Below are 7,928 nucleotides of genomic sequence, written 5' to 3' on the forward strand. Positions count from 1 at the left end.
CCTGCGATCCCAGAGCCCAAGAGACACATAGGGAGGAATGTTTCATGTCCAGACCAGCCTGGGTTACGGTGTGAGACTCTGTCCCCTTCCACACAAACAATGGGCTTCATTTATAGGGAAGCGATAAGAACGTGACGGGAAACCAAGAAGCTCGAGCCACAAGCACTCTGAGTCTGGTGGTACTGCGGCGTCTTTCAGGATCTCCGGACCGCCATCCCCACCCAGCATCCGCTCAAGCTGAATGAATCATTCGTGTTGGTGCCATGACAAGTTCTTGTCCATGAGAGATTAGAGCAGATCCACCCCCAAGAGCAGGTCCTAGCAGGCCCCTCACTCTCCCTGGGAATGAGGTTCTGTGAAATTGAGAGATACACGGCCTCGGGGCAAGATTGGGATGAACGGGTTAGGTCTACTGGAATAATTTTGATTAAATTTCAGGAAGAACCCATTAGGAAGACTAGAAAACACTAGAAAGTGTGACAGAAAAAGAAATCTGTAAAAGGAAAAAAAAGGTGTTGTTGGCACTGGTGGATGAAAACTCCACTTGGGATGCAAATAAGGACGTCAAGAACAAATAAACACAGTGTGGCTGTACACATCTTTAATCCCTGTTTTCGGGAGACGGAGGTAGGTGGATATCTGAGTTCAAGGCAACACTTGGTCTAAACAGTGAGTCCCACACCTGCACAGTGAGACCCTGTATCAAAAAAAAAGGGGGACAAAAATATAAAAATGTTTAAAGATCTTGGTAAATACAGGAATCATAGTTATCCTTTGAATTGTAGATAACTTCAAAGCTAAGTTTTTAAGATAAATTGTGGGAGACTGGGTACAGTAGCAGATGGCTATCAGTGAGTTCAGGGCTAGCCTGGTCTACACGGTGAGTTTCAGGACAGCCGGTGCTATCAGTGAGTTCAAGGCTAGCCTGGTCTACACGGTGAGTTTCAGGACAGCCGGTGCTATCAGTGAGTTCAGGGCTAGCCTGGTCTGCATGGTGAGTTTCAGGACAGCCGGTGCTATCAGTGAGTTCAGGGCTAGCCTGGTCTACACAGTGAGTTTCAGGACAGCCGGTGCTATATAGTAAGAAAGAAAGGAAGGAAGAAAGAAAGAAGGAAGGAAGGAAGGAAGGAAGGAAGGAAGGAAGGAAGGAAGGAAGGAAGGTGATAGAGGAATGTTGGAGGAGGGTCATTTGTCTATGTGTTACTCCCATTGGTTAATAAAGAAAACTGCCTTGGCTTTTTGATAGGGCAGGATTTAGATAGGTGGAGTGGACAGAACAGAATGCTGGGAGAAAGAAAACATAGCTGGTCAGATGCCATGGAGCCAGCCACCAGGTCAGACATGCTGAATCTTCACAGTAAGCCACCACCTCGTGGTGCTACACACATTAATAGAAATGGGTTAATCAAGATATGAGAGTTAGCCAGTAAGAGGCTAGAACTAACAGGCCAGGCAGTGTTTAAATGAATACAATTTGCATGTTGTTATTTCGGGTGTAAAGCTAACGATGCGGGAGCCAGGTGGGACGAAAAGCAGGCCTGCCTGCAGCTCCATCTACAGGAAGGAAGGAACGAAGGAAGGAACGAAGGAAGGAAGGAAATAATGCCAGGCAGGGGTGGCACACAACTTTAACCCCAGCACTCGGGAGGCAGAGGCAGTCAGATCTCTGTGAGTTTGAGGCTAGCCTGGTCTACAAGAGCTAGTTCTAGGACAGGCTCCAAAGCTACAGAGAAACCCTGTCTCAAAAAAAAAAAAAAAAACAAAGAAAAAAGGAGAGAGAGAGAGGAAAAATAAAGAAAAGAAAAACAACCAACCAAACACACAAAAAAGATAAATTTGGGAGCTGGAGAGATGGCTCAGCCCACACACGGTAGCTCATAAACATCAGAAACTCCAGTTCCAGGGAATCTGACTTCCTCAGGGAAGGCAGGCCCACACATGGTACACAGACTTACAGGCAGGCAAAATGCCCACACACATAAAATAAAACAATTTCTTAAAAAGGTAAGTTTTCCAGTTCTTATAAATTTACCCCCAAAAATGTTTCTCCCAGTTTGGGATTTCGAGATGAGTCAGATGGAGCCGCAGAGAATACGCAGTTCAGCCTTCCCCACCCCAGCAATGAACAGGGGATGAGCCGCCATCTCCACCATCTCCGTGGTACAGCGATGAAGGACAGGCTGTTCCCAAAGCCCCACGGAGCCCCTGTCCACCCCCACGCTCCCCTCTCATCCTGGTGGAGTGGAAGGACACTTAGAGCTGCGGGGACCTCAAGCTGGCTCAGGGGAGGAAAGGATGTACCTGTGCCAGCTGTTCTGACTTGTGCATACTCAAGCTCCATAGCCTGAAGAGAGATCTAACCTGGGCACGCCCAAGTCAGTGAGCAGAGAACGACAAATCCACCTGCCATTCTACTATGGCTACATGGACTTTCTTCCTTCCCCGCTGCCGCTATTGGGCGCCTGGCCGGAGCAGGACTATCAGAGCCTGGGACACTGTCACCAGTGTCTGTGGCTCCAATGCCATGAAACAACCTCCACGGAGATGAAAGGGGCCGGGGACAAGGAACAGAAGGGACCTGCTCCGTGCTCAGACAGGTCCCGCGTGTGTCCCGGGGTCATTCAGCAGGGCTTACTTCCAGCAGTAGCAAGCAATCTGCCCTTCCTTCCCAGGCAGACTTATTAAATTACATACTCATTAAATACACACTTATTAAATTACATACAGGTTTGGCGCTCCCAGATCAAAAGAAAAAGGGGAAAAAAATCAAATCTGCTATCATGGGCCAGGGGAAAGACTGTTCTCAAAACCCAGCTCCCGACAGGGTGGCCTGCCTACCCCAATGCTCCCCTCTCATCCCAGAGTCAGGTGATGTAGAAGGGCACTTAGAGTTGTGTGGGGACCCCAACTCATTCCTCCATGTCCCATTCGTCGGCATGACTCCCAGACCCATCACAGTCCAGACCTGGGCTCCACCTCCTGCCTCCTCTCCTGAGGAATACCACATTCTGCTAGCCCCGCTCACCAGCAAGCTCCCTCCTGGCTTTCCTGACAGTCAAGCACCCATCCAGCTTTCCAGTCTCTCCTGCCTCCCCACCGGCACCCCTTCCCCTCCTCTCCATATATCCTCGAAGTTCAGAATAAACTGGGCATCCTGTATTTCCATTTGCTAAATTTGGTAGCTTAAACTGGACATCTTATTAGAAGAACCAACACATCAAAGGGGTGTAGCGCCCCAACTCCTGTAACTCGGTGTACTGGTAGGGTTCCTTTAAAGCAATTAGGTCATAAATGAAATACATACAGCGAGTAATGGGCTCCCACACTAGCTGGTACTGCGCCCAGCCTTTGCAATGGGCACGAGGATGCGCTATCATCTCTAATCTTCACACCTGCTCTATGAAGTAGATACCATTTCTGATCTACTATTTCAGAGGAAGAAGTTGAGGCCTGGACCTGTTAAATAGCTGCCAAGTGCTGACTGACAAACCCAGTGCAATCAGAAGTGACTCCCTCTGGTACCTCTGATTTTAACCGCTGCAGGGTAGCAGGCGTGAAAGACCATCCAGAACAGCTTTCCCTCCTATGGAGGGGGAAACAGCCGGGGTTCAGAAAGAACAGTGCCTCTTAAAATGTCACCGTCAAACCCGGGCGGTGGTGGCACACGCCTTTAATCCCAGCACTCGGGAGGCAGAGGCAGGTGGATCTCTGGGAGTTCGAGGCCAGCCTGGTCTATAAGAGATAGTTCCGGGACAGGCACCAAAGCTACAGAGAAACCCTGTCTAGGAAAAAAAAAACAGTCACAGTCAAATCCCATGGTGGCTCTGTGGCTGGAGCTCACATCCAGGGCTCTTTCCACGCAGAGGACCTTTGTCACCTCTGCTAACGTCAAACTTTCTTCCTGGAGCAACAAAGAAATCTCTTTCTTTTTTCCCTTGGAGAAATGGGACGGGGAGTGGCTCACCAGCATTTTCTCCGGGTAACAAGTGTAGACCTGTCCAAAGAAAGCGATTCTGTGGAAATTGAATGGTTTTTCCCTTCTTGGTAAAATAGCTCATGTTAGTTAAAAAGCACTGCACCCATAGGGACCAGGGAGTTCTTAGGGAGGGAGTTACCTTGGAAAACCTGCTCCTAGGATCACGTATACGCAGAAAGCCAGAAGTTTAGTCTAGACTCTCTTCCTCGCGGATTCTCTCCCTTGAGTTGGCTATTTACCCTACTCTAGGTTCAAGCTCATTCAGCATGCCATGCTGCACGGGACCCGGCTGCCACTATCTACCTAGAAAAGAGGTAGGATTTTCAGTTTAGGTCCAAAATTCAAAGGCATATGAAATTCCTCTGGAGTCGCATTTCTTTACCCTCCCAGCATCTCTGCTCTCCTTGGTCTCTCCTCAGCGCCTGCAAATGTGTTCCTGTGCTCTGCTCATCTTCACTTCGGAAGGTATGGGTGTTCCGAAATCTCCCTTCAGATTTACGGCTCAGGAGGTTGAGGCCAGGCCTTCTAATTAGAGGGCACAGCATAATTAAAATAAATTGTTCCTTTGTTAAGTCAGTTCTTTAGTTAGAACACTCATAAGTCGAGTTCTGCCTTGCATATGAGTCCCGTGATGACAAGGAGGTCATCAGTTTTTTGCTCATTACTTTATCCCCAGTAAGCTAAACAGAGTAGGCACTCCAGTAATGGTTGTTGAGGGAGGGAATGAGTGAATGAATGAATGAATGAATGAGTGAATGGCAGGGGCCTTCCAAAGGCTTGGACAAAGATGTAGGTCTTTGGTGTTGCCTCCCATCCGCCTGTACATCTGCATGGTGTTTGGAAATTCCACAGTGAATAAATAGCCTGAGGAGCAGCTAGACACCTTGTGGGAGGGAAGACCATGGATCGTGTCACAGAAACGCTGCTTTCAGAAGAGCAAGACTGCTCTGTGTGTGAAGCACTTGTCTTGCAAGCCTGATGACCTGCGTTCAATCCCTGGAACCCATGTAAATGTCAATGAGAGAGAGCCAACTCTACAAAAAGTTGAGCTCTGGTCTCTACATGTGTGCCTTGGCACACATTACACACAGAGAGACACACACACACATCATCATCATCATCATCATCCCATCATAGTCATCATAAATAACAATTTAAAATGAAGAAAGAGAAAAGGCTAGTCTGCATTCCTTGGGGAAGACCCTTAAAGGAATCTAGGCCCAGGAAGTCTGCATGATTCTTTCTCAGTATCCAACAGAATTAAATTCAGCAGAGGTTGGAGAAAAGCTGTCCTGGCTGTTGAATTATATAGTCTTTTTATTCTCCCAGTGCATGTGTCTCTGTTGAGGACACAGCAAAATGTGGTGTCAGAAGAAAACAGTCAAACTTGGTATTTTATGGGTATGGAAGGATTATCAAACAGGAAAAAAAAACTTCAGCTTTTCCAGCTGTATCAAAGTAAGATGAGTTATTTTCCCAGCGACTTTGAAGCCCCATAGCAGTAAAGTGCATGTGGGTCTCAGAGTGGCTTTCCATCACTGATGCTTTTCTTACAACAGGACCAATGTTTAAACACATAAACCAGTCATCATCCACAAACTGCAGAGCTGAGATGTCTGATTCATTCCTTTAAGAAACTGACTTTTAAAACATGAATACAGGTACTATCTCGGTCACTGTTCTGTTGCTATGGAGAGACACCATACCCAAGGCAACTCTTACAAAAGAAAGTATTTAACTGGGAGTTTGCTTACAGTACCAGAGGTGTCATCTATTATAACCATGGCAGGGAGCATGGTGACACACATGGAGATGTCCTGAGGCTACATCCTGGTCCACAGACTGAGTGCGAGCTTTTGAAACACTTGGCCTTTAAGTCAAGACCTCAAGTCTCACCCACAGTGATGTATTTCCTTCAACAAGGCCACACCTGCTCCAACAAGGCCACACCTCCTAATCCTTCTAGCCCTTTCAAATAATGCTACTCCCTGGTGACTAGGCATTCAACTATATGAGTGTATGGTGGCCATTCCTATTCAAACCACCACATGTACACATAGGAACCTACACGGATATACAAGTTTTCCTCTAGTGTCCATGCATAAACTCTTCAGGAGCCCATGAACCTAAACTACTAGTGTGAAAAGACTTGGGACGTGGAACTTATCTCAGTGGTCAGGCATACTCAGACTTTGCTAGACCCTGGGTACATTTGATATCACCAGTTGTGCAACTCTGGACAAGTTGATGAGTTCTCTGTCCCCATTTCCGCGTAGAGAAGTACACACGGCAATGTCTTCCCAGCTTTACTACATCAGGAATCACAGCTGCGCACATTTATATGAGGTCTGCATTACACACAGAGAGGCCTGCACCTGCCGTTTTCTCAACCCCAGGACCTAAGAGCATAGAGTTGGGTACAGAAGGCTTGGTTATTGCTGACCACTGGTAGAAGTCACAGAAACAGATGCCATGCTAGGGGACAACTGCCTGCTTACTCTTCCAGCTGGATCTGTCCACTCGAGTCCATCTTGTAAAAGGATCTTCCCAGATCTTAGGGCGTACGCGATGTCTTATTTAGGAAGCAATGAGGATGAATAAGTTCTGGCTCTTATAAAGCTACAGCTAGCACATCAACACGGTTGGCAAAGTCAAAGTACTTAGAGATGGGATAGCTAGCCAACCCAACTTACCTGGAACTGTTAAGTTCCAAGGAACTGGACTTTTAGTCCCCAAATCGGGAAAATCCTAGACAAATCCAGACAAGTTGATCATACTACGTGAACTAAAACTAGAAAAGCCAGATTTGAGTTGTGATTCTATGGGAAATTCTATACGTTGAGCCTGTAGTCTGTGCATAACTATTTATTTCTGTGTTTAAACATTGATTGGGCTACAAGAAAGCTTTAGTTACGCTTCAAGGTTCCAACTGTGGGAGGCTGGCCAAATCACAAACGTTACCTCCTACTAAACTCAGTTTTGCCTTCTAGAACTTAGTACAAATGAGAACTGGACAACATAAGATACAGGATGCTCCTAGAAGAAGAAAGAGACTCAATACGTGCTTTTAAATCTTACCATGCCAGGAGCATAACACAGTTTCCAAGGTTAGAGCTCTGGTTGGCAGTGTGAACCCGAGGCAGACTAACGTCTCGCACAACAGTCAGCTTTATTCAGAGCATCAGAAACTTTATACTCTGAGGGTTGAGAAGAAGCACATGAGAAAAGTGTGCAATCACACGAATAAGCTACACATGGCGAAAACACGTTTTTCCATAGAGGCACATGAATAGCAGTTAAAGTAAACTCACTCCTATCCCAGGATACCTGGGACGGTCATGAAAACACATTCCAAGAACGATTCTGTGTTTGGAAGCAACCGAGGTCACAAGACTTATTTTCTCACACTCAGAATTCTGCCATGGCTCCACTCCTGGACTGTGTTCTGACATTTCATTCTTTCAATACCCATCTCCTTCACAGATGGTGTCTATTACTACACACTCTCCAAAGAATTTTATGTATGATATTGTTTGATATTAAAACCATATAAATAAAGAAGCTATTTTGGTTTTTCTCTTCTATGTGGCAATTCTGAACCTCAGTGGTTGAATGACTTTCTCAGGCTAGAATGAGAATTATACCCTAAGCATCTTGGCTTGTCATCAAAGACCATCTGGATCACTCTCCCTTCCCACCTTATGGGACAACAGCTACAGTTGCCCTTGATCCAGAGCACTCATCTCTAGAGACAAATAATCCATGATATAAAGCAGATGAGCCCCAAAGTATTTCAGACAAGGGCAATCCAAGACTCTCCCTGAGGCTCTAACGTATAGAAAAGGAATCGAGCTCCTTGCCTAAAACCAAGAACATGCTTGGAAAGAGCAGTAATGGCTGGGGTCAAGGGTCATGGAAGAGCTGTGGCTTCACATCCTGGGAACCTAATTCT

Source organism: Microtus pennsylvanicus, chromosome 10 (assembly GCF_037038515.1).
Source record: "Microtus pennsylvanicus isolate mMicPen1 chromosome 10, mMicPen1.hap1, whole genome shotgun sequence".
Taxonomy (NCBI): Eukaryota; Metazoa; Chordata; class Mammalia; order Rodentia; family Cricetidae; genus Microtus; species Microtus pennsylvanicus.